Here is a 7770-nt window from a genome sequence, read left to right as displayed (position 1 = left end):
GACTACAAGAACAATATCCATGTTTTCTGAAGTTTAAAAAAATATATATTGTGTATTTACTTTTTTGTTCTTTACTTATCATTTAAAAACATTAATGCTTAAATTTCCTAAAAAAAAAATACAGATTCCCTTGTATTTATGGAAAAATAAACCCTCTCCCTGTTAAATGACATGGCTTATGAAAACATGTTTCAAGGCCTGATATCACGTTTGTTTGTCGATCCTTGGGGTCCTTAATTTTTTACTTTTTCCTTTATTTTGTTTTACACCATAGTTACACCTGAACAAAATAAACTACACCAAACCAGCAGAAAAGGTCACAGCCCTAGACTCTCAAGGGTTAGCTAAGTTCAATGATTCTGTAAAAGGATTAGCTTTCTAAGAGAGGAGTCTCTCAGCAGTAGTGTAAGATGTGGTCCAATTTGTGACAGATCGGACAGATTTCACTAGACCTCAGACATTAGGGTGTGTAGGGAAAAATCAATTCACCGATATGTCACGATATTTTGTGTGGCAAAATTTTTTAGCGATTTAAGATGTTGACATAGCGATATGTCAACCCTCAACCCTGCTGACACGCCTTCCGTTGAGGAAGCAGAGGCTGAGGACACTGGGGTGGAACTGTCCATTACCCGGGCTGAGGTCACTGAGGTAGTCAAAGAGCTCCTCGGTGGCAAGGCTCCGGGGGTGGACGAGGTTCGCCCTGAGTACCTCAAGTCTCTGGATGTTGTGGGAGTGTCTTGGCTGACACGTCTCTGCAGCATTGTGTGGCAGACAGGAACCGTACCACTGGACTGGCAGACTGGGGTGGTGGTTCCTCTTTTCAAGAAGGGGGACCAGAGGGTGTGTTCCAACTACCGGGGAATCACACTCCTCAGCCTTCCTGGGAGAGTCGATGCCAGGGTACTGGAGAGGAGAGTCCGTCTGATAGTCGAACCACAGATCCAAGAACAACAGTTCATGATCTTTATGGACAGAAATTCTAGGCGCAGCCATGGGTCGGAGGGGATCTGGTTTGGGGACCACAGGATTTCATCTCTGCTGTTTGCAGATGATGTTGTTCTGTTGGCTCCATTGAACCGGTACCTCCAGCATGTATTGGAGCGGTTTGCAGCCGAGTGTGAAGCGGCTGGGATGAGGGTCAGCACCGCTAAGTCTGAGGCCATGGTTCTCGACCGGAGAAAGGTAGTTTGTCCTCTCTCGGTGGGTGGAGTGCTCCTGCCTCAGGTGGAGGAGTTTAAATATCTTGGGGTCTTGTTCACGAGTGAGGGAAGATCGGAGCATGAGATCGACAGGCGGATTGGAGCTGTGTCTGCTATTATGCGGTTGCTGTACCGGTCCGTTGTGGTGAAAAGAGAGCTGAGCCAGAAAGCAAAGCTCTCAATTTACCGGTCGATCTTCGTTGTAGTACTCACCTATGGTCATGAGCTCTGGGTCGTGACCGAAAGAACGAGATCCCGACTACAAGCGGCTGAAATGAGTTTTCTTCGCAGGGTGGCTGGGTGCTCCCTTAGAGATAGGATGGCGTGAGCTCCGCTGGACACGTCGCTGCATCGAGCTGCAGCCAGAGAACGCGGCGGCAGTAACAGACTGTCAAACTATCCACAGAGTATCCCGCTTTTCTCAGTCTTTAATGTTTTAAAAAACAAAAGTTAATTGGAAATGATAAATCTCTTTTTAATTTATTACTGAAAAAAAATGAACATGAAAGTGTTATGGAAATTTTATTTTTGATGTTTTTTATTTTATTTTACTGAACGTTGATTGAAGTTTTGAATTTAAAATGCCCTTCACTTGCACTTGGGCTTTTAGGCATTTTATGTTACAGCCTTTTATTGTTAAGAAAGTTTATCTCAATACAATGTTACAAAATAAAGTATTTCTGATGAAAACTATTAATTTTGTCATTCTTGTTTTCATAATTAATTTAGAACTGCTAAATTCCACGAACCGCACATTTTTTTTCCTTAAAAAAAAGGCCACATATTAATTTGCGATTAATCGCGAGTTAACTCTGGACAAAATGCGATTAATCGTGATTAAAGATTTTAATCGCCTGACAGGTCTAGTATTAACCATATACAACTACTCAATGGTGACAAAACATAATGGCTGTGTCCAAATTCAGGTGCTGCGACCTCCCGAGGCCGGGTTTGTCGGCTGGTGACGTCACAGCGTCGCGACAAGTGCTGTCCAAATTCAGGGTCTGCTTCAAACTCAGCCAACGAACGCGGCCTTACTCTTCCGATTTTGAAGGATCGTTCTGGTGTATCCTGCTATGCTGACCGTATCCCAAGATGCATTGCGGTCGGCCCCGAAGAATTTTTCTGGCAACAATGGCGGACGTTGATGCGGGAAGCTGAGTCGGGGGAAATTTCACTTTTAAATGTAAGTAAAAACTTTATTCTGATAAGTTTATGGTTTTTATGATTTACATAAAACATTTTGACGTTATTTTGATCTGAAGTGTTACAACAGAAGTGCTTATATGGCGGTCTCGACTCGTATGCTAGATCCCTCTGCTGTTCTTCGGTCGTTCGCTTTTGTTCTTTCTTGATGAAAACGAAAAAAAAATAAAAACCGAATTTTCTATAATTTTAGGGGCCAAAGAACAGACGGCAGTAATTATAAAGCTCCGGGGTGAAAATTATCATCTTTTTACTGGCGCCAAATTTCTTCCACCTGCTTTGGCAAATCGTACATTTACATACGTCTTCATTATAATAATAGAGCCGGTGTCACCGACCCTGTTCTTCGTGAACTCCACTGCCCTGCTTCAGTAATTCCTGATTAGCTGGATTGGATGAGCTCCGTTTCTGATTGACTGAACACACCTGATCAGGTGAGCAGAAGTAACTGAAACAGGTTAAGCTGCTAAACAAACAGGGCAGGAGCTCAATAACAACAGAGTTGGTGACCATTACTGTAGAGTTGAGTGTTTTTGTGTTTTAATGTGAAACATTTTTGAGAGGGATCAAACCTCTCATCTCTCCCGCTTTGTTTTCTGTGTTTTTCAGGACAATCCTGGAGAAAATGGATCTGCTGGAGAAGTACAGCAGTGGGTGAAAGAGAGGAGAGTGAAGAAAGAGAAAGGAGTGAGCCACCGGCTGGAAGAAGAAAAATAAGAAGAAACAGTGATGAGCTTCTAGACCTAAGCAGAGGACATGAGGCAGAAGAGCAGAGCGCACGAGAGAGGAGGGTAACTTTTGACCAACTTTAGTCTGCTGGAAAGAATTGCCGTTAAAATCCTTAGATGTCTGAGAATAAATAAATGAAGCTTGTATTTGATATATTAAAAATGCCTGTTTTTGTTTTGTTAATTTAAATAAAGATCTAAATCAAACACAGTGATTTTCATGGATTAATTGTAACTTCTATTTCCAACTATTTACAAAGATAGTCGACTTGGATGGGGGGCTTCAACTGAGACCCGGGCTGGAACTTTCTGGGTGGTGATTGAACATCTTGCAAGGTGGTCTGCAGAGAGTTTCAGGATCATCTTCACTGTAGACTGCATCATCCATCTTCAGGGTTTGCAGGGCTGGCTGTCGATGGATGCTGCATGACCAAAAATGATCCATAAATATGAGTCATGTACAGGCTTTGGAAAAAACTTTTTTTTTATCTCTTGATTATTTAATTATCTGTTACCAGTAATCAAGGTGGTACCTCCCCCAGGGCAGAGACCTCAGCAGGTAGTTGATCCTGTCAGAGAGCACCGCTGTGACCTCCAAACCAGCGTCCTCATCATCACCTCCACATCATCCTCTGGGGCCTCGGTGTCGTCAACACAGAGGCAGATGTTGTGGAGGATGGCACACGCTGTGACAACCTGCAATATATATGTTTAAATGTATATATATATATATTCCAAATAATACTGAAAAACTGCAGTGTGTTCACTTACATGAGGTACAGAGGTGTGATGCAGCTCCAGCACCTGCAGGAGGATGATCGATGTCACCGATCCTGATCAAGGAGGTTCAGGAAGACTGCAGGAGAGTTCCTGTTCACTCTGAAGTCTGGTCTTGGGTCTTCACTGTTGGACAAACAGCTCCAAGATTGAGAGACTGGTTGATTCTGGATTATAGGAGTCTAGTCTAGTTAAAAAGAAATACATAAGAAATACATTTATATTAAAAATATGTGGTTTTAAATAATTTGTTATTAAACTATAAAAATTCATTACACGTATGTGAACATGAGAATAATGTTCTCATTATTGAGAATAATTAAATACTACTTTTACTGATTTCAAATCAAATTTTCAAATAAATACGAAAAAAAAAAAATATTTATGCAACAAAAGTCTGAAGATAAAATTAACATTTAACACTATTGTAGTATGATTAATAAAATAAGAACCCATTGTAGTTATTGGGTACATGTTTTTATTCTCATAAATGTGTAGGTACTTGTACTGAGTTACATTTACTGCAATAACTTGTGAAATAAACAAAACTTGAATAATCCACAAACCCACAAATTCAGTATTTGTATATTTTACAACTTGTAATAGTGTTGCTAAATAAATATTTCAATTAAACTAGCTAAAGCTAATATGTAAAAGAGCTCGTAGATGTTTTTTAAGCGTTTGTACACAGTACCTGCAGATCGTTTTGTCTCCGCCGGAAAAATACCAACAAGTGCCGGCGGTGGTGATGGATCTGCTCCAACTCCTCCAAAAGTAAAAGTTAAATAAAAAAAAAACTCAGAATCATCTCGAGCTAAATGATTCACTACATTTCTAACTCACGGTGGCCAGGCTACAGGAAACTAGCTAGCAAAGTTAATACAGCTTTCGTTGTTTTGTTTGTTCAATGAAGTTATAAAAAAAAAAATAAAAAAAAACAAGGCTAGACCGTCCAAATTCACAGCACTTAACATCCGGTATACCCGCTAACAAAGGACCCAGACATCGGAGATCACGAAGGCCGCGGCCTTGGGAGGATGCAGAACCTGAATTTGGACACAGCCAATGTAACCAGTCTAAAAATGTGCCAATGATTGAAGACGGCAGCGATTCGCTAATTTTTTCTTCTCTGAAGTAGAGATCTGTACTAATTTAAATTTTTAATTCATTTATGTGTTTTTTACAAGGGCAGCAATATATTGTAGTCTATGGTGTTTTGAAGTCATTATCAAATCCCATTTCAGGGGCACTTCTAAGATATTTTGGATCCTCTGCTACTGCTCAAGATGAGACATCCACTGCCCCAGCCACAGTCCCAACCCTTCAGGATGAGCTGCCATCTCCATCCGCTGCTACGTCTGTAGTCCCACAGTTATTATCTGAACAAAGATCTGACAGTGAGGATGAAGATGTTGTTCCATCTACTTCCACCCAGCATGAGACTTCAGGTAGGTTTTTTGATGTGCATCTGAATGTATATGTGCAAGCTAAAAGATAACTCTGCAACTACAATTTAATGTAATCTTTATCATTTTGACCATTGCTGAGTTGGTCATGTGTTATTTTTTACAGCTACATGATTTAATTAATGTGCCGTTATGTTGATAGAAATCCCCTGTGATGAACCCCCACTGAGTCTGACTGCTGAGGATGAATCAACTGACCCTGCAAACTGGCCTTCACCTCTGACTGACGGGATTCGGATGGAGCTGGTTCGAAGGGGACCAAGTAGCATACCAACTGACTTTGTTTTCCCAAGGAATGAGAGTGACGGGAGAAGTTGTCATCACCACTATTATAGGAAGACTCTAGTAAGTGGTGAAAAAATGGCAAGTGCTTGTTTAATGTATTAATCAGTGAAGAACAGCCTCTTTTGCTTCTCTTGCAAATTGTTTTCGAACAAAAACATTCATTTAACAACTTCTGGTATGGTAAACTGGAAACATGCTAGCGCATACCTCACCGCACATGAAAAAAGCACAGATCATCTCAGTTGCATGAGAGTATGGAAGGAACTTTCAGTGAGGATAAGAAGTGGGAAAACCATTGATAAGCAGTAGATGGCACTTTTGGAAGAGGAGCGGGTGAGATGGAGAGCAGTGCTAACACGTCTCAAAGAGTTCATTTTAACTCTGAGCCAGTGAACATATGGGCCCGACCTGAGCAGTGTTAAAGTGTCTCTGAACATAGTGTTGAATTTTAAGAGTTAATTTAATTCTTTTGGGTGTTAAAAATTGACACTATCTGTACCACTTTGACACTAACAAGTGTTGAATAGTTTTTCCACTTTATAAAATGTAACACCCACAGTGTTGTTTACAAATAACAATAAGTTTTGTTAATCAGAATTACCTCTGATACTGCATCCCAAACCAGTGTTTAAATTGACACTGTTATTTGAGAAAATGTCTCCAGTGCTAATTTTTTTCCAAACTTTCAGTATTAACATTTTAAGAACTAAAAACCAATTTTCTGAAAAATTCTCAAGTTAAAAGCTAGATATGTTAGCAGAAAGAAAGGCAGAACACAAGACATATTTATTAAAATGTGAGAATAAAAAAATGAAACATCTTAAATTCAATTTCATCTGGCCACAAATATTACCTTTTGAGGGGTAGGATAAGACCTTTAAACTGTGAAGTACATAAAACAGTGAAGAAGAAACAAAAGCAAGGCAATGTCAAAATGTCGTATTAATACTGCTCACACTTGTATCAGATGGCAAAATGGAACTGCATACATTGAAGTATCTGAGGGTCCATACGTCATCTGAACATCCATTGGTTTATAATAGAACAAGTCTTGAATATTTAACACTTTCACAGTCGAGGGCCTCAACGATATTTTGAATGCATGGTAATGTTCATCAAAACAAATAGTTTTGACACCAGAAAGAGCTAGAACAACTTGCTCATCTTTGACAAAAATAGTGTGAATTTTATATAATACTGGCATCTCATCAACTACCTCAACACATGCTATTAGGCCAGATTTATATTCAGTCCCATGGTGTTTTACCCACTTAACAGACAGAACATTGGTGGACGTTGTAGTATTTAATTTGGCAGCAATTTCTGAGCCCTCTTTTAAATCTTTAAGATGAGACATTTTTCCTGGGCCAACCATTAATCTGACATTTTAGCCAATGTCTTGGTGACATTTTTGAAACTTTTGGGTTTTAAAAAGGTTGTGCTTTGCTTCATAACACATCGACCACATGTGTAGAATCGGTCCAATATTCCTTGTGAAGCTTTGGCGCAATTTCAATAAGGAAGATCTACTCTCCCAGGTGTGCAGGGCGTTCATCGCTACTCTCACGTCATCAATTGGTAATCACGGTAGCCAATAGCGAAGTACTCACTCACTTCACGACCAATCACAATCAAATGTCTACCTTTAAATTCAGTGACGTTTTGTTTTTCCGCATTGCAGACATTGCGCCGGCCCACCTCCTCCCCTTCTCCCCCCGGCTTGACTGGCGCTGTCCTGTGTACCACCATGGTTCCAAGTGTCCTGTGGCTCCGTTTCTTCCCGAATCCCGTGTGGGGATCTCTTCACTTGGTCAAAGATCATCATATCAAGCAGATTTCTACAGCCCAGAGCCCAATCGCCAAAAAGACTTATTCATGCAGCCTGTTAAATCATCACAATTAAAATTTTCTACGCAGTTCTGAGTTCTCTCCTTATTGAAATACATCGTGGATAATGTATCATGAAGTGATGTTTAGGTAAGAGGTTTCTTGAAGGAAAGAGACCCTTAAAAAGTTGATGATGCTCAACGATTAAGTATGTTAAATAGCAGTTAAATAACAGGAGGATGGCACAAGCTGTGACAACCTGCAATATATAAATTAAAT

At 40.1% G+C, this 7770-nt stretch overlaps 2 long non-coding RNA genes across 2 annotated transcripts; one reads left to right on the top strand and one right to left on the bottom strand.

Annotated features, from left to right (window-relative positions):
• Positions 1-3351: 3351 nt before the first annotated feature.
• Positions 3352-4656, bottom strand: LOC112139188. The gene is made up of 4 exons (XR_004947993.1): positions 4608-4656; positions 3908-4100; positions 3652-3832; positions 3352-3558 (listed from the first exon to the last, which is right to left on the bottom strand). It is a non-coding gene; the product is annotated as an uncharacterized LOC112139188 (long non-coding RNA).
• Positions 4657-4866: 210 nt separating this feature from the next.
• LOC112139190 lies at positions 4867-7764 on the top strand. The gene is made up of 3 exons (XR_002917942.2): positions 4867-5361; positions 5522-5724; positions 7346-7764. It is a non-coding gene; the product is annotated as an uncharacterized LOC112139190 (long non-coding RNA).
• Positions 7765-7770: the final 6 nt, after the last annotated feature.

This window comes from Oryzias melastigma, linkage group LG6 (genome assembly GCF_002922805.2).
Source record: "Oryzias melastigma strain HK-1 linkage group LG6, ASM292280v2, whole genome shotgun sequence".
Lineage (NCBI taxonomy): Eukaryota > Metazoa > Chordata > Actinopteri > Beloniformes > Adrianichthyidae > Oryzias > Oryzias melastigma.
This window is presented reverse-complemented; position numbering and strand designations above follow the sequence as displayed.